Below are 20,616 nucleotides of genomic sequence, written 5' to 3'. Positions count from 1 at the left end.
GACGTCGTATTTATTTAAGAAAACGACGAATATCAAGGCGACTATATATTGCCGCCTGGCACTTTTCAGATGCGATCTATGGCAGCAATATATTGCCGCCTGGCCCGGAACCTGGGAAGGGTTACAGGGTTAAAATAATGAAAAATATCAAAATTAAAAAAAATATTTCAACAGCTTTAGCATTACACTGAAATTGAGACTGGTGCTTTAATGTGAATGGTTAAACTGAAGTTCCTGCATCATAAAGATGCTCATTAAAATGACAAAAAACCTTACTTTCAGATCTTAACAAGTAATATACTTCATCGAAATTGACTATATTATAAAAATCTATTAAAAAATCCTAATGCTAATTCAATAAACACTGACTTGCATGTTGACACAATCAAATAGAGGATTTTCATCCATGTGTTGAAGAAGACGTCCTGGAGTGCAGATTACTATATTTACTCTGTCCATTCTATGTTTTTCAAAATGGAGATCTTTGCCACCTATACACAAAATAATATTTAAGAATAAACATATTATTTACAAAATACTTGGTGAATATAAAGTTATAATAGTATTTTACCATTTACGACTCATCTATACCTAGATACTTACTTGGATTCAGAGACTGACTAAATAAATAATTTAAATGATGTTTATAAAGTACCACTTGTCATCACTTTAATAAATTACATAAAATAATTATTATATGAATCTCAGAAAATGGTAATTTTATATGCTTTACAATATACAGTTAACCAGAGATAACATTAAGTATGTGCAGTTAATGTAGTTTACTTCAAGAAATTACTGCAAAAATGGAATTTATAGACATTATTAACCTATTATATTTTAAAAAACAATTTTAAGAGTATACTTAATATTTCTAACATAATGTGTGATAATTTATATAAATTTTCATAAAAATTCGTAATTGTAAAAGAAAAAAAAATATACTAACCCTTTTATATTGATATAAATGGTAATGACTGTCTTTTGTACCCAGAGGCCTTATGGGTATATGTTTTTTGTGAAATTGGGAGCTAAATCACTAACCACTGTTATTTATTTTTGATATAAAAATGTTTTAAAATCATATTTATCAGAGATAATTAAAAAAAAATTAAAGCTCTTAAAACACAAACTGAATGACATTTTTGAGAAACATTTTGTTCTGTGCATTAGCAACACTACAGTCAGATATAATCAGCATCAAAAATTTCAGCAAAATGTTTTACTATGAAACCTTTTTTGTCCCGAGCCTAAAAACTCCTCATATTGCTCATTTTGGTCACCCATCAATGGTTATTTAAACGTTAGTGTAAAACTATAATTAATTCTATATTACTTTATAATCATTAAAATTTACTGTAACATAGAATATGGCAGATTCTGTAGCATGTACTGCATGTTAAGAGTATTCAAGATCCCTCAGTATAGGGCCACAGTAAAGGAGTTAATTAAATGTATTAAAGACAGATATTGTACAACAGTATAACACATTGACTGGGGCAGACGCATTAGTGTATACCGCAGTAAGATGGTTAAGTGTAATCAAGACCACTCATTATAGAGATGCAAGGCGTTGTTAACCACTAAATTGTCAAACACACGAGATTTAGTCTATTTATCCTAAATAATTTGTTTTCAATGTCGGTGTAGTTTTAAATTTGTTGCCAAGTTCATTAAACCAGAAATAAAACCGAACATTATATACAAAATAAGAATTGCATTCTAGCACTTTGGGAAACTCAATATTTCTTATGGGAGTTTTGAGTTATTTCAATTTTGAGTTTCTAATGGGATAATCTACACTGAATAGAAATTATAAGCCGTTATCATTAACAGATAATCATATTTTTAACATGTTATTGCAAACAATAACAGCTAACTGTTAGCTGTTAGTGCCGATAGCAGCTAACTTGTGTACCATCTTAAATGTACTGTAGACCTAGGCCTATGGCATGAATGGATTTCTCTCCAACATTTACCTCAATGTTTGCAAATCATCCCCTTCTAAAAAAAGATTACAACACCTTTTTGATTATATTTTCTAATTTTTTAAACTGAACTGATAAGTTCCAATTCTGATTTCTGTTAATTTCAATTACTTTCAAGTGTTGAGCAAATCTGAAAAATGAATTTGCATACATTTCCTAAGGTTTTCAAACTTACTTTGGGACATTTTATTATAAACTTCTAAAAAACATTAGTATTTAAAAGAATATTATGTATTTACTCTTATTTATAAAAATACCTGGGTATATAACAATCCTGGCTGACAGCATAACAAAACCTTGAATAATTCAGTATAGTTACACAGTATTAATGGACAACTCTGACAATTACCTTAAAAAAACTTTTATTGTTAATTTATTGTTATAGATCATTAACTTCAGTTTTTAGGATTGATTGGTGGAATGTTTTTGTTAACAAGGAATACTTATTGCTTTATTTTGTCATAACAATGATAAAATTATTAATTTACCAATAATTAATCCAGCAGAAAAGTCATGGTAGAAACCAACTTTTCTAAGAGTTTCAAATATCTGATAAGCAAGTTCTCTGGTTGGTGTAATGATGAGGGCACCAACACCATCATATCGAGTCCACTTTTTCTTGAACAATACTTCAAGTACCTAAAACAAGATGAGGCATTCCAAACATTAGTTTAATGAATTTTAATATAGTAAATATTATCTCTACATCACAATAAAAGTACAAATATATCAGCAATAAATAGTATTTAATTTTTTTAACTGCAACAGATAATAAAAATATTTAAAGACAAATAAATGAGATCTATTAAACTCATGTTAACAATATTAATGGTGCTATATTAATATTTATTATGTCTTAATAACTTAATACAATTTAAGGGTGCTATATTAATATTTATTATGTCTTAATAACTTAATAAAATTTAAGGGTACAGTAAAAGATTAAATGACATCCTCCATAGACTTCCCATCTCTACATAACATGAACTGTTTGCAAATTCTTTCTTAAAAATACAACCAAGGAAGGTAAAATGTTTCTTGGATAAAGCCAGGTAGCAAATGATGTTAAAGGTCTATTTTTTGTTGTGACAGCTAAGTCCTTCACAAGTTAATTTCTGAAGGCCAAAGTTTTATTAAAAAAACTCTACATGGAGATTACCAAATGACTATGAAATGTCATCGGAATAAAAGCAAAAAATGGGCAACAAAACATTGGTTTTTGTTGCATGACAATGTTCCACTTTTTGCCTTGCTTCGAGACATTGCCTTGCCAAGCACAATGCACTCTCCCTACCCCCTGGCCTGGTACCAGCAGAATGTTGAAAAACATTCTATTTTTGGTCTTTATACAAAATTAAAAAATTGAAATGATTTTGTGCTGACTCAGATTTTATGATTACAAATGTGAAGATTTAACTGAGGGAGCCTTCGAAAAATGTATTTCAGGATTTTTTTAACAGTTGTATGCAAGATGTGTGTGAATGCATAAGGAGCGTATTTTGAAGGAAAATAAGGAAAAATCACTATACTCAGCTGTCAACTTTTTGCCTCTACCTAATACTATTGTCTATATGGGAAAGATAATATTGTGGAATTTTTTTGAGCTGTTATATCTATCCAAGTTCCTTACACTGCTCACTTTATTCTGATAGTAGTAGTTACCTGCAGCTTCACAAGCAATTTCATAGGCTTTGCACCTGTATGAGAACTTTTGGTTTTGAGTGAATTATATTTCCAAAGCCAATGTTGAGTTTTCCTTGTTGCCACGATCAAGAAAATCTGTCAAAAAGTGTATATTTATGACTATTCTAATTTACTCAGGTCTTATTACTGTTTTTTCCGTAGTTTATTTTGCCTTGTTTTCTGATCAAGAACATATATATGCATACACAGGACTGAGAAGCCAAAAAGCAACTAATATGGGTTTCATAACAGTCTTTAACTTTATATTAAAACGTTAGATAATAACTTTTTCTTTTATATCTGCATCACAGTACTGACCAAATAATGCATACTTAATATTTGCTAAAATGTACAGCTAAAAGTATATTTTTATCAAAACTTAATTATTTTTATCTGGATATTTTTTTTACTATTAAGCTTACTCTATGCTTTACACTATTGTAAACAAATTGAAAATAGTGGTTTAAATTAATTAAACATATGGTTGTGTTGTCATGAAACGATGTTTACATAGAATAATTGATTACATTTAAAGACCCTTTCATTTACTATTTTGTTTACTGCAAAGTAACTTTAAGAGACCAAAATGAGATTTTTATTACCAAAAATGGATAGCTTTAAATACAATATTGTTAAAGAACTTATTTGGACCACTACATATATTTTGATTATACTTTCATTATATCAGGGTGTCCAAAAGTCCCGGGTCGGTTGAATATTTTTTCAAAATATTTAAAATAGAGCTACAAAACCTTACACAACGTTACTGGACCATATAAATCTATTTTATCAGGGTGCATATTCAGTCATCCCTCTACTTGCGTACTTCCTCAGGGGGGGCGGCCCGCTAGGAGTCAGAAGAAAAAATCTTAAACGTAAGCATAGGTTGATATGCATATCAAAATTAAAGGACTTTATTAGTAGGAGTACAAAGCCGCAAACCCGACCTCAAACGGATGACCGAGTCAAAAATGACAGCCGTTCAAAGATGGCTAGAGTTTGCAACTTAGGTTAATGTAACAAAAATACACTGATGAGATTTTTTTACTTTAACTTTCCTAACATTAAAAAATGGACATGAGGTGTTTCTTGAGGTGTTTGAGGGTCATTTGAATAAACTCATTAAATTGTAAACAGTTTTGGAGGTTAGTAAAGTTAAAATCAAAAAGCTCATCAGTGTATTTTTTGTATTACATTAACCTAAGTTGCAAACTTTTATGCCATCTTTGAACAGCTGTCATTTTTGAGCGTCGGTTGTCCGTTTGAGGTCGGGTTTGCGGCTCTGTACTCTACTAATAAAGAACTTTTATTTGATATGCCATATAAACCTATGCTTACATTTAAGATTTTCTTCTGACTCTAGCGGGCCGCCCCCTGAGGAAGTAGCGGATGACTGAATATGTGATAAAATAGATTTTTATGTCAAGTAACTTTGTGTAAGGTTTTGTAGCTCTATTTTAAATATTTTGCAAACAAATATTCAACCGACCCGGGACTTTTTGGGGACACCCTGTATATTTGTTAGGCAAAGGCATTATATTGAACACAAATTACCATGTGAAATAAACCAAGTTAAAATTTATATTTTTTTGTACGCACAAAAAAATAGAAAAATCTGTACTAAATATTAAACATAGAAAATTTTTGAAATTGTATGTATTTATATGAGATTTGTTATTATGTACTTATTTATTAGTGACGTACCATCAACTGATTGTTAGTTTTATTTATGTTTTAAACAACTTTTTAAACAGCCTAAACGTAGCATTTATTACTTTTATATTTTGTTAAGCTTAATTTATTAAAAATATTCTTAGGAATACATATTCAGGATTGCAATGCAGAGGGATTAGATACAACAAATGAAACAATACAGAGAAATAGTTTCAGAATTTATTTGAAAGCACAAAAGAAAATCAGTACAGTAACCCTAAACCAGAATGTTTATCTCAAGCTGTAGATTTTGAGATCATATATAATAAACTTAAAGATGAAATTGAAAAGTAAAAGACAAAAGAAAATTAAAAGATATTTTCAAAAACTCAAATCCAATAACTTTTAAAACTAAATAAGAAAGTACACGTTTGGAGTAATGAAGATATAACAAAAGCATTTACAATATGATATCTAAGTAAGCGGTGATATGTTTACTTAAGAAATGAAGTGAAAATATCACTGCCTACATTGTCCACTCTGAAAAACTTGGCTTCTAAAATTCACTTGAAAATCAGTGTTGTTGATGATGTCATAGAAACGATGAAGCTTGCAGGAAGAAATATGACAAGCTTTCAAAAGTTAGTTGTACAGCAATTCGACAAGATAAAATTACACCAGTTCTAAAATATGATTCTGTTACTGATACAATAATAGAACCATATTACCAAGCAAAAGTCATAATGGTACATTGTATTATGTTAGAGTTGGAAACAACCAGTTTTTGTAAACATTGTTTATATGATGAACAAAACATCTTGAGAATGTTATTGAAAAACTGTTTGAAATAGAATTTGTAGTAGTTGACATTGTATCTGATTCCGGAGGAAAAATTTAGGAGTTTAGAAAGAATTTGGAGGAGTTAAACAGTGAAGTCAGCTGTTTTCAGTCTGAGGTTACGGCCAGATATATTTACTTTTTTGTTGATGTTGCACATGTTATGAAACTCATAAGAAATTGGTATATTGGCACAGATTTTAATTAAAAGATGGCACAATAGTAGCAGAACATACAGTGTTTTGAGGCCAAAGAAACTGAAATATATTCTTGTTTTAAGTTAACACATAAAATGTGAAAACTTTAAAATGCAAAATGTTAGGCTGGCAGTACTACTAATGTCCCATACAACTGCATGTGCTCTATGGAAGTATAAATGATAAAAAAGAAGGTTTAAGAAAAAAAATGCTGCCCAACTTTATTGATTTAACAAACAACTAGTTTGATGTATTGAATACAAGAGTACCCTTTTCCAATATTGAGTCAAAATGTATCTGCAGTAAATGGATTGAGACTAGAAAAAAAGTATTTTAAACAAGTTTGTAAAAATTTTGGAAAATATGGAACCTTTTACCTAAGCCTAAAGGAAATAAAATGTTAAAGGTAATAATATTTCTGTTGAAACCCTTAAACACAAAAAAAGGAAAACATTTCAAAAGAGAATTTTGATGTCAAGATCACTGTTTCAGCTATATGATAACCTACAAAGATTTTTTAAATTGTTTACATTCTTAACAGCAAAATTAAAGCAAGATAGTCTGGGAAACCTCTTTGGATTGCTAAGAAGTGAAGGAGGAATAGTAGAACACACCAGTCTAAAAGAATTACTTTATAGAATGAGAATGCAGATGCTAAGAAAAAACAGGACAACTTAAAGTAAATATGTACATTGAAGGTGAGTTTCATGTTGGAAAAGTGCTGAGGGAAAGGTGTGTGAATATTGTCAAAGAATTAACAGAAACTAATCGTTGCAAAGATTCTGAGGAAAGTAGTAGCAGTGAAAACGAAGAATTTACTTTGGAAGACAAAAAAAAAACTGAAAGCAGTGAACTTATCCATAAAAATCTTAAAGAAACGGCATCTAAAAATGGATTAAGATATCGAAATAATTTAGGAAACTTTACCCACACCTGGGTGATTTCACTTACAAACCAAAACTGACATGAACTGGCTATATGAACTGTCACTTGGAGGGCTTAAAGAACCTAGTGATGAATTTCTAAATAATATAAAAAGCCTTGAACTAATTATTTCAAAAGTTCATGGCTAACATGGAATTATAAAAAGCTGTTAGGATAAGAAAATGTCTTAACAAACTTTCTTCATCAAATCATAGATTTATTTGTACAAAGAAAAATCACAGTGATGATTAAATTCTACAAGCCAGAAGTTGAAAGGAGAAAGATTAAGAAAATTTAAAAAACAAGAAAGTTATAAACTAGCAAAATAGCTTGAAGATTATCTGTTTAATTTGCAGTCAAAGAGTAAAATATATCAAATCCAACGTTTTAAAGGATAATTAAGCCATTCTTTGGATATTTTTTTATAAGAAAACCCTCTTTTGTTTTGAGAGAAAAAATCTGTGTAATGTGTAGTATAAAAAGAAGTCAAAACTGAGTGTAGTTTTCAGATTTGGCATTTTAAATGTTCTTTAAGTAAGACAATCCATAAATTGTTAACTACTGAAATTAAAATGAAAATTTAATCAATAATTATTGTGGCAATTATTTGCTAACCATTGGGAACATTATCTAAGGTTTTGAACAATTACATATGAATAGTTAACAAATTACAAGACATTATTGAAACAAAATAATAACCGATGCAGATGGAAGACAATGTGATAGTGGAAAATGGTGCTGTAATTAAAATCTTTATTTCAATTGTAAGCCTAAGTTAAGGTTTTCTGTAATCTAACATAAAGGCATAGTCTCATCATTAGACTATCAATATAAAGAATATTTAAATAAAACTGCCTTTAAAAACACATTCCAAGTGATAAAGATGTGAAACAAGGCTTCATACAATGCAGTGTAGTGGCCGGTCGACCTATAGTGACATCAGCTTACCAGCAGGGAAAGAGTGTGGCACACCTTCTCTACTGTACATCTTGGACAAGTAATTATTAATAGTAACAATCCTAGTAATTGTAATGAACTCAGATTATCAACAAGGAATCAAAACACTAATACAACAAATCACCAAAAGAAAACAATGCATGCCATTTACAACAATAACAAATCACAGCAGTGCTGTCAACTGATCACACAGTGTTGTAACCAAAATTTCATGCAACTTCAACATTTAGAATTAAATATATATTCTTAGCATTATGTTTTTTTTATATAAAGGTTGGAACAACTTTGGCAAACCTTAATGGATAGATTAAAGTGTCAGAGTAATAATTAGATACAATAATAAAGCCATGTTGTTAATAAGTCGATGATGCATGATGTCACCAGGGTGGCAATATCTAAGCTTAAAGGGTTACAAAACACATTAAAACATATTTGTGACAAAAACAGAAAATATTTAACAAGACAAGTGTGAGGGCTCTTGGTGGATGATTAGCATGCTCAACTTAAATTGTGAGAAAATATTTGGCTTCTTACGAATCAATATACTGAAATTTAATTTACTTAACTAAGTTACGAAAAGTTTCTTAATATATTTACATATTACATTATGAGTATACCTACAAATAAAAATAACTTTAAACATGATTTTAAATTTGTGATAGCATAAACTATAAACCATAATGATTGTAAGACTTACCGGAATAAGAAATGCCAAAGTTTTGCCACTGCCTGTTTTAGCTGCACCAAGAATATCTGATCCTTTTAAACTAAGCACTAGACTCTCTTTCTGAATTTCTGTAGGCTTTTCATAACCACTTTCTAACAATCCTTTTAAAGTAGATGGTGATAACGGAAGATCTTTAAATGATTCAACTTTAGAAATGTCAATCTGCAAAATTTCATAAAGTTTGTACATTATCCAGAATCAACACAACTTATTCTATTCTGCTTTTATTTAGACCACAACTGAACTTAACTCTTCCACTTTAAAACCATTTTAAATTATTAAATTTATAATACATCACTCCATAATACATATAAAACAATTTATAGAGGGGAGCCATTGTAGAAACATGAGGGTGCTGTGGAAACATCAAAGATTACAACTGCTAAGTGCTAGTGGCAAACATCACAAACTATTTCTCTAGTTTATATTTCTCACTGAGAAGCGCTAAGTGTGTGTTTGATATTGTGTTTAATGGTGGTGCGTTGATATTCTTGTTTTATGATTTTTGTAAAGTTTTTAGAGGTAAGTTTTAGATATTATTTAGTCTAACTTGTCATGGAGGTGTAAGGTAATGCACTTAAGAGTATTTGGTAAAGAGCTTATAGGGAATATATTGTTGTATTTCAAGGAAACAAAAGATCATGTATAGTCGAGTTGTTTCGTTAATTCCAATATTGCTTAGTATGGGTAACTTCAAACATGTGCATGAGGGCAATGTGGAAACGTTTTCACATTACCTTCAACAAGTGGAGTGTTTCCAAAACGCTATGTGCTTCTGTTTCAGATGCTACGAAAACTCATAGGACGAAAGTAACAGGCTCTTTTGAAGAGGTGAGATCCAGATAATATGATTAGAGCTATAACATATTGTAGAGAAAATAAGATGCGCTTGAGAAGATGTGTAAAAGAGTTAAAGTGTCACAGACGACACTTCAGCAGTTCGTTAAGAGCGGTTTGTCTCCTGAAGAATGTGATGGATTAAAGTAGGATGAAAACCTGTCTTACCTGGAAATATGGTGACATTTTTGGTGGAAATAGACAATAGTTTTAATGGCTTGACTAGATTAGACGTAAAAAAATGGCTTATCAACTAGCTCAAAAAATAATATCAAACGTCCTTTCACCTTAGTTTCTGCCCGGTTTTACTGTTTTCATCAGACAACATAAAAACAGAATTACAATCCTCAAGCATATACAGACCTCATCTTCGTGTGCTTGGATTCAACAAGGAAAATATACATATATTCATCTCAGGGACCTTAAGAATCTCCATGTAAAATTTCAGCATAGTCGTTTGAATAGTGTATGGTTGAATAAAAAATCACGTTAATTTACAGACATTAATACAGACACACAATAATTCAAGTAACATTTAATAAAGAATTAAAATTACTTAATGATGCTAATTACTGATCATATTTAAAAATTGAATGACAGAAGATTTACATTTTTTGGTAGGCTGAGGTGTCCTGGAAAAACAACAAAATTTAAAAAGGTGCAAGGTACACGTACATGTACTTTATTATAAAGTGGTATAAAATTCAAGCTTTGAGTTCAACCATAGATAATCTATTTGAAACACAAATTACATCTTAACTTAGCGCCTTCAAATAGTGTTTGGCTATATAACAAAACGCAACTGTCTTGTATTTGCAGTTTCCAATATGCAGGCACTTTGAAATCTGTGATCTTCTAAATTTAATTGATGGACCACCCCGAACAGTTTGGGGTATGAAAAATAGATAGTAGCCGATTCTCAGACCTACTGAATATGCATATAAAATTTGGTAAAATTGGTAAAGCTGTTTCGGAGGAGCAAGGTAACTAACATTGTGACACGAGAATTTCATATATAAGATACTAATAAAATTATAAACTGCTTACATCAAATTTTCACTATTCAGCACAATTATTGGGTACTACTCAATCCCTATCTACTATTTGATACAGGCCATATATACATAAGTAATAAAAAGATAAAAACGACATTTATGAGCACTCACGTGATCTGACTTTGAATTTAGGTACTATCTCAAAGGATGTTTGGACTGAGTATGATAAGCGGTCTCGGTTTTTAAATAGCTTATTGCAAGCTTCGAAACTTTATATATCGAATAAGAGAACTATCAATCGATACCAACGTAACTTAAATGCTAAATTAAAGTTACATATTTTAAATTAATAAAAATAGTTTAAACAATTACGTAATGTCAAATAATAAAGGAACCATAACCAAACGATAAAATTAAGACAGGTGACAGGAAAAATGTCATTTAAAAAATAAAGAAAACGTAACAACAAAACATAAATTTTGCAACTGAAAGAGACACATTAAGTGATATTTTAGTGTTATTTTGTTTATTTTTCTAAAGTTAACTATCTTTATTTATTTAAAAATAAGTTACATGAAGAGCAAATTTCATTTAGAATATGAAAATGTGTGTACAGATGATTTAGTTATTGTTCAAATTAATTGCTATTGGTTGATTATGTTGATGGGTATAAAAATTAAATATTGTTGGTAGTTTCGATATTAAAAAATCAGGTCCGCTTATCATACTCTTCCTGGATGTTTTTCTTCTTTCACAAAAAAGTGTGGGGTGGGGCCCCCAATGCCCGCACTTATAGCAAGGAACCTGCATTGTCAATTTGGCTTGTTCCGTTAGTCTGCAGTGATTGTTTTTGCTAATGCTGTTTTGTTTTTGTTTGATTTTTTAAGATAGCAAATTTAAGTGAACAACATGCAGCTGTGAAATTTTGTTTTCTACTCAGTAAAAATAGAGCTGAAATTTTTTTAATGTTGAAAACAGCTTACCAAGATTACGCTATGGAAAAAACTCAAGTGTACGAGTGGTTTGCTCGATTTAAAAATTATGACAAATCAAATGATGACAAATCTCGTTCTGAACATCCATCAACTGCCTGAATCGACAAAAATATTGAAAAAATTTGACAGATTGTGCTCACAGACCATTGATCAACTGTCAGAGATAGTGGGTTATCCTGAAGCTCGGTTCAGAAAATTTTAACACAAGATTTGGGAATGAATAGAGTTGCTACTGTACCAAATTTGTTCCTCAGGTTCTGACTGACAATCAAATGGAACATCGGAAAGAAACATTTTTGGCTAAAAATGGTATGGTTCACCTGCCCCATGCACCTTACTCGCCTGACGTGGCACTATGAGATACTATCTTATTTCCACGCACAAAAAGGGGCATAAAAGGACACTAATTTGACAACATCGAAGAGGTCAAGAAAAAAAACGAGGCAAGAGCTGTCAACCATTTCTAAAGATGAGTACAAACAATGTTTCCAGTGGGACAAAATGTATGTTAGTTGTAATGGAGAGTATTTTGAAATGGGATAAGGTTTTTTTGGTAAAATATTTGAAAATATATAGCTTCTAAAAAATAATTCCGCTTTCTTTTGGGTGTATTTATCTTTAGTATTATTATGATAAACTTATGATAACCTAATCTTAACCTATTTATATCAAGTAATAACATTCCATCCTGTAATATTTCTATTCTTAGCCTCATTGCTTGCATGAAATGGCCTCAGCTGTTATTGGTTACCAAGTAAGTTAATACCCAAGTCATTATGAGAATACCAAATCATTCAGCCCAGCTGTTAATGAAATAATACATATTGTTGTTGGTAACATGTTATCCTGGTAATAGGTTACCATTCAATGGACCTGTTTTATCAACATTAATACTACCCATCTTATAATGGTCACAAGTACGTTGGCAAAGTACAAGTTTTATCTGTGTCACAAGGTGTCAAGACACATTTATCCTTCAAAACAGTAAAAAATAACTACATGTTGCACCGTTTTGTTTGTTACAGGAAGCCTTTAATAAGCGGCTTATATTCGTTATTTGATTGTTATTATCGAACGATTCAATATATTATGAAACTTTGACATTGTATAGTAATCGTACATAACAGTTAGTGGGTAGGGTACGATAAGCGGACCCAGTTTTTTATATCGAAGAATCTAGTCATCAATACCTAATATTCGTATCTCAAATCCTAGACTATCAATCGATATAAAAGTATCTATAGTCCTCAATAACAATCATATGTTTTAAATTAAAATATGAATTTAATATTTACAGTGATCAAACAAATTATTATAACCAAAATTAGGAAAACTGAAGACAATCATATTTGCTCCTTTCACAGTTATAGTTGTTTCTTTCCCACAAATTTCACATACGTTTTTCGGTACGAGTCCAACATGTTGAAGAACATGTCTTATCATCTTTCAAAGCATTGTCATATAGTTTTCTAAAATTTAATGCCATTTTTAATAATCAAATGTTAGGCTATTTATATAAAATTGAAATATTACATTACCGAGTATTATTTTAAAGTGTTTACAGCTGTTGATATAGATTATTTAAGTTAATTGTTCAAAATAACCAATCAGTATCGATTGATTATATCGATGTGGTACTTTGGGATTATACCGACCACGCCAGTATGAAGAACACAAAAATATAAATTTATAGAAACAAACATGATAGAAAGAAAAAAACAACTCTTTAATTACAAAATTACAACTAACATTACATTAATCAACAAGCATTTCCAGGTATTTTGATCGGTATTGTTGTCGCTGTTATCTTATCTTTCTCGAGAATCCCGATTACGGCAGGCCGTGGCGGCATCTCATGATTATTTAAGTTTTTTGCACGGTAACAGTACGCGCGCTGAAGGTTCGGCTCCGAGTCAACCGAGCAGACTATGGCGGGGGACGGGTGGATTGCCCGATATAACAACTGTTTCTGCAGACATCCGCCAATGTTTGGCCCGCTGCAGTCTGAATATTTATTGTCCCTGTTCTCAGGATTCTTTATACATCAGTGTTTCGTATTCATTCATCTGTCATAAAATTAGTGTATAAACAATACACCCCAAAACACTTTCTATTCGAATATAATACAATGAAATTCAACATAATTTCATTAAAGTTTAAACTTTTTAGTTTATCACAGATCACCACTATGGCCTAAAGTGTTTTTTTTTTTTTTTTTTCAGAAATAAACTATTGCAAAGTGATTCAATCAAATGGTATTGCCGTGTTGCATTTACGTGAATGGGGGTGTTGCATAAACTGTAGGGCAGCGGTGTCGGTGATACATTCCACTTCAGACTAAGTTACGGCTAACCTAAACTATGTATCTGAAAAAAGTTAAATCTAAAATTAAATTCAGTTCATTCAGAAAAACTTTCCTGCTGGTGAAAGTTTCCTGACCAAATAATAAAAAAAAAATCCTCACATACAAACTTTTTTATTATCAGCGCGGGGCAGCCGATGTCACTTTCCGCATTTTGGGTGGCAGAGTGTGATCAAAAATAAAAACAAGTTTTGTATGTTTTTTTCAATAAAGAGTTTAGTTGTTGTTTGGTAATGTTTGTTTTTGTTGAATTTTTGTTTCGAGAAATGTAGAGGTAAAACACGGAAGTACAACAAAGCGACGCACCACCTGAACGGGCGGTGAGACTCTGCAATCACGTTATCTACTAAACCGCTTGACTTTGACCTCTGTCAGAGGATGGGGAGGGGTTTGCGATAAGACAATTCCTGTTTTATATTGACGAAATATTGTTTTACGCTAATCTAGTAATCAGTAGAAGCAAAATGTCAAATAAAGATTCATGTCTGGGTGTGGTCGGTATAATCCCAAAGTACCTATCGATGGTTATGATTAAGTAATATCGTTTGCCAATTTCAATATAAAAAACCGGGGTCCGCTTATCATACCCTACCCCAGTTAGTTATAATACATTAAAAACAAGAACAGTATATTACAATTTTAATAACATAAATTTGAACAATAACATTACAAAATAACAACACCTACTATGGCCTACAAAGCAGAAAAACATTACAATATTTACAGCTTTCCCCGTATAGCAGTCAGCAACCGCTTTTATGAAATGGAGGAAAGTATTCTCCCCACAGGTATATATATAGGAATATAAGTATATGTATATATAATATATATATATATATACACATATATTATATATATATAGAAATATCTCACAAAATGTCCTCATACTGATCGCAATTTTTAAATTCTCCAACAATTAATTACTTATATCGTATATTATGTTATATCGTGGATTACATCATGAATATTCGAGTGTTGACCTCTTATTGTACAGCAGCCCATTTAATTTGTCATTAATTTAGATTTTATTTGGGTGCCTTTCTGATGAAAAAGAACGTTATACTTGTGGTATAGTAAATAAAATATACCATGGTACAAATAAATAAATAAAATACCAAACATTTTAAGTTATACACTTATCCTACTTTTCCTTCTTCATAATAAGTCTAAATCATTCCATTAATTGTAAACTGTATTTTTTTAAAAGTTGTGAATTATTTATTTGGTCGGTGGAACACTAGCCTACATAAATAAAAACAGTGCTTAGCAATGAGGGATATGATCTGTATTAACCCTCCAGCTGGTATGAAACGAATTTTTGTCGCCAAAGGACCGTCCGATTTGGCAACGACGAATATTCATCGCCAAAGTAGACATGTACAGTTATTGAAACTTTAGGCAATTAAGGTCATATAAATGATTTGTATTTGATATATTCTGGAACAGCATTAACTATAGTACCGATTTACGGTTCTTACTTCGATTATTGTCTTCTTTGTTTACCGTAAAAACATCGTTCTCTATGGACAGCTGACGTGAAAGTAGTACGGGTCAACCACATTGTTGTGAAACTGTAAACAAGTGCCGGGTTTTGTGTTTGAGGTTACGAATCCAATAGTATTTGTGGAAATTGTATTTTATAGTGTTTTAGTGTTGTTATTATTGTTTTTTTAGCTTTCTTAGGTTATAGTTTTAGTATGGGTGAAAACTTTAGAGACCGATAAATCTGGTGACGCTGAGTGAAAAATGAAACTTTGTATATATCTGTACATATTATGTAAATAAGGTGAATTAAAATTTATTCGATTTTCATTTTATTTTTGTTTTATCTGTCATACTTGAAAAAAAAACTATTAGTACAAAACCTGCAGTCATGAGATTATATCAAATCTTAAGATAGGAGCAGCGACTACCCGCTCCGATCGCCGTAATTTTTTGCATTCTAACACATGTTGTTAACGTAATTTCACCGAAAACAATAGTCCCGATTATCGCCGAAGCCGTTTACTCCCTCCCCCCACCAAAAAAAATTTTTTGAAAAATAAAATTAATAAAACCTGACTGACAGTGCATTTATTCGTTTTTTTGGTGTTATTAGTTCGCAGGGCACGTAATTTCACCGAAAAAAGTAGTCCCGATTATCGCCGTAGCCGTTTACTCCCCCACCCCAAAAAAAATTTTTGGAAAAAACAAAATTTGAAAAACCTGACTGACAATGCATTTATTTGTTTTTTTGGTGTTATTAGTTCGTAGGGCAGTAGTCCATGTACTAATTCTAGTATAAACTCGTCTTATCTTATCAGTAATAAACGCGCGCCGCTTATCTTTTGCTTGTAATGAAACCTGCGTTAGTTCTGTCTGAGTTTTGTGTGTGTAAGCAGTCATGGCGTGATCTGGGCTTGGACTTTGCAAGCTCAAGTTAATTTTTTTTCTAAAAGAGCAAGCATTGCATGATCTGAGTTTGAATAGGGAAGCTAGGGTCTTTTTAGCGTGTGACAAGAACCATCGCACGCCATTTCAATAACTTCACTAATTATTCCTTGTCCATGTGGTTTGTTTGTTTACGTCTGGCGGTCTATCGAAGCCGTTCCTACAGGTCACGTGATCCGCCCGGCCAATCGGAAACTTTCCTGTTTGTCACGTGACTACTGGTCAACTCATCATCAAAACGACCATTGGTCGGCCATTGTTTATAGTTTGATAGTCGAAAATCTTGTTATTTAAGTGTTTTGTATTGCCAACATTGTACTGCCCAAAAAACTGGTTTTTATATATTAGCGATAATCGGGACGATTTTTTATTTCGGTGAAATTACGTTAACCTATGTTAGTATGCAAAAAAATTACGGCGATTAGAGCGGTTTTAGTCGCTGATCTTAATATTTACCAGATTATATTTACCCACGAAAAATAATATTTATTTAGAAATCTACGCATTTTTGGAAATAAGTAAATACACGTGATTTTACATACAAAGCCCTGTAGCTACCACATACGTTTTGAGGTAAAAGTTACAATAATTATATATTTCTGGAATCAAGACAAAATTTTGAATAAGTTATACATTTACAGTTTTGATGTAAAGCTTATTGCTAAGCAGTTACACAACGGAATATTTACAAAAATAATGTCCAAAAAAATTGTTTTCTTACATTTTGTAAAAAAAAAAAAACAAAAATGTTTCCATGGAAACCAATAGGATATTGTTATTATAATGCTCTCTATATAGTTGTGAATACATTGACATATAATAGTTTATAATATAAACAAATATTATTTGGACTAACAGTTATGAAATGTGATATATTATAAGAAACGTCTGCGAGGCTGTTAAAATAGAGCCGCCAGTACAGAGTGACACCATTGCCAGTTCTAGGGTTAAATGCTTGGTACTGCCCACACCACCCTCTCCATAAGCCCTTAGCTTTCAAAAGGTTAATACATTTTTGTACCATATTATATCTTTTGTAACCACTTAACAAATCTTTTGGAAATAAAAAATATACTATTTTAAGAAATTAAGAGTATTTTAGATCTGAATTCTAGCATATCAAGGTTAAGTAACATGTTAAATTCTAACAATTAGAATATTTACTACATTTAGCTTACCTCAACATTTTCTAAAGTTTTGATTATTTTATCAAAAGATTCGGTATTTTTTCTTCTTTTGAAACACTTTAACTTTTTTATTCCTTGCGTCCTTGTTAACCATTTTCATATCCGTTTTAGACTAAATTACTTTCAACATTACCATAGAACCCAATATATTATGCACTCAGTGACTGTTACAATGTGCTATTTACAACTTACAAAATACCTATTTACAAAATAGGTTAGAATTCACATATACATACATAACCTCTCTTCTTCGACAAAAAATAACGACAGAACAGGACAGTACACGGACGGAGACTACAGACCGCAGAGCAAATTTTTTCTCTCTCTATTTGGGCTTTGAAATTATACCATGAGACTACATGTATTTAGTTATAAAAATTAGATCCCATATAGCCACATCTTCCCCCTTTAACTTTGATTCAATAAGCAATTTGTTGAGAAACATGTTTTTTTTTCAGATTATATATATATATATATATATATATATATATATATATATATATATATATATATATATATATATATTTATATGTGTGTGTGTAAATTGATTTAACCTAGATATATTTATATATAAATATAATTCTTTCATATGTAATTTAAAATGCTTATTTTTACCTTTAATATAAATTTAAAGACGTGCTCCTAGAGGTTATAATGATCCGTTTGAAGAAGGGTTGATAGTGACTGGGAAGACTTTAATAAGCTTTACCATTGGTAAATGTGATGAAGTTTTTAAATGTCCGAACATATTTTATATTTCTTAATATACCAAATACTTTTATTGAATATATGGCCATATGATTCCAGAGCACCATCCATAGATTTTTTTACAATTAAGAATATCTGTTATCAAGAAGGTAGTCAGGAAAAGATTTGGGGGAGGGGTCGAGACGACTGATATTTTCCCGTAGTCGGCAGAAAGTAAGGCAAGGACAGTCAACCGCTCATTCCCTAGTGATAATTGGAGGGCGAGGGGCTCCTTGCTGTCTACGTCCTTGTCTGTTATCTAATAATAACTTCATCTGGTGTAATCGGGATGCGTTGCAAAAACACTCACATCAACCTGCACCTTATAATTAAAGTGTCTGTTTAAAATATTCATTACTATCGACAACATCTTGCTTATCGGCACTATTTGTACCATTGGCCTATAGTGAAATTTGAGAAATCTCCATGAGCTTTTACTCACACTCTCACATTTAAACTAATAATATAATAATTTCTTGTGTCATTTCTTTATATGCACATATATTTTGTAATTATTTATGGTCTGTATGAAAATTTATATCATCACTAGCTTGTTCAACAATTGTATTAGCAACTTCATTTTCTTTGATACTTATGTATCCGGGTACGTCCTGTAACGCTATTGGATTTTAATGATAATTCATTTATGGACTATAAAAACGAGGTGCCATTCTTTATTTTTTCCTTTCCAAGTTGTGTATGTTTTCTGCAGAGCTACTTGAGAATCAGATAATACTGTAAGAGCAGCAGTTCCATTTTCTGACTGGTCTGCATATTAAGGAGCTTCATTTATTACACATAAGTCTCCAGTATCAATAATTGATGTTATTTTATGCCAATTCTAAAGTTGATCTTTTTCATCGTATATACTAATCGAAACCCATGACCTAATCTTTGACCCATCTATATAAGTGTTCAATGTGTTCTTTATTTCCACATATATTGTTTTGATTCACATTTGCCTCAAGAACACTTATGTTAAAGTTATTTGTACTAAAACTTGAAAATACTGTTGTGGACTATTTTGTCAGTTATTTCGGTCTTTAGTAAAATAAAACAACACTGATTCCAAAAATCTATAAATAATACAGCATATAAGTTTATTATATATAACAAAGCTTAACAATAAAATAGCTTATTGAACTGTCACTAGTATAAACGAATACAACATTTCCAATATAATTTTTATTTTGTGCAAGGCCTTTCTAAAGTGCCTGATGATGGAATCTTTGATTCAGGAAGGCCTTGCACAAAATAAAAATTATATTGGAAAATGTTGTATTCGTTTTATACTAGTGATAGTACAATAAACTTTTTTCCAATGCTCCAAGATTCTACAATAAAATAGCTTGTTAAACAATACAGTACAGCAAATTATCAAAATATCCAATAATATCTATCTACAATCATCCAGCACAGTAATAATCGCTGACTAACATATCGTTTAAACACAATTAACAGCTGACCATTGTGTTGTATCCAACATCCAAATTGCCATGGTTTCGTGCCAATCGATCCAGATGCATCATCTTCGCCTTAAATCTACCAAACTACCTACGTATTCGATACACCACATCGTTTATTCTTGAAACGTTGGTATAAGGCTCTTCCCAGAGCGGCCGCACCTTCGGACAGATGCCCTTATTCCGTTATGGTTTTTAGAGCCAAAGCTAGCCGAACGACATTGAACCCGTGCGGACGAGGTAACAGCTAGGTCGTAGCCAGTCTTTATTTTCACACAGACCGGATTGAGTTCAGCCAGTTAATGGAAGTCTTGCAGACGGTCCTCTAGATTACTAACGTAATCAAAAGGAGCGTCGGGTCGCGCACCAAACACTTCACATGGCAGGTGTAATTCCCAGGCAAATATCATATCACTTGGTGTATAATCTGTAGCTTGATAGTATGTCGACAGGAAAACAGGCAGTATCGTATGCCAGTCTCCTTGGCATGTGGTAACCTTTCTCAGGTATTACTCGGTTATAGCGCTCAACATACCTTCAGGCTGTACCTTAATACCTTACCTGTAGAGGTGCAGTGGTGTTGTCTTCCTTTTCAGTATTGGGAAAATCCCAAGTTGCTCCCCTGGTCACTGTG

At 31.5% G+C, this 20,616-nt stretch overlaps 1 long non-coding RNA gene across 1 annotated transcript; it reads right to left on the bottom strand.

The window, feature by feature from the left end:
• Window positions 1-341: 341 nt before the first annotated feature.
• LOC124360688 lies at window positions 342-18,033 on the bottom strand. Its single transcript, XR_006922267.1, has 4 exons — window positions 17,764-18,033; window positions 8,937-9,128; window positions 2,477-2,627; window positions 342-491 (listed from the first exon to the last, which is right to left on the bottom strand). It is a non-coding gene; the product is annotated as an uncharacterized LOC124360688 (long non-coding RNA).
• Window positions 18,034-20,616: the final 2,583 nt, after the last annotated feature.

The sequence above is a fragment of the Homalodisca vitripennis genome, chromosome 4, assembly GCF_021130785.1.
Source record: "Homalodisca vitripennis isolate AUS2020 chromosome 4, UT_GWSS_2.1, whole genome shotgun sequence".
Taxonomy (NCBI): domain Eukaryota; kingdom Metazoa; phylum Arthropoda; class Insecta; order Hemiptera; family Cicadellidae; genus Homalodisca; species Homalodisca vitripennis.
This window is presented reverse-complemented; position numbering and strand designations above follow the sequence as displayed.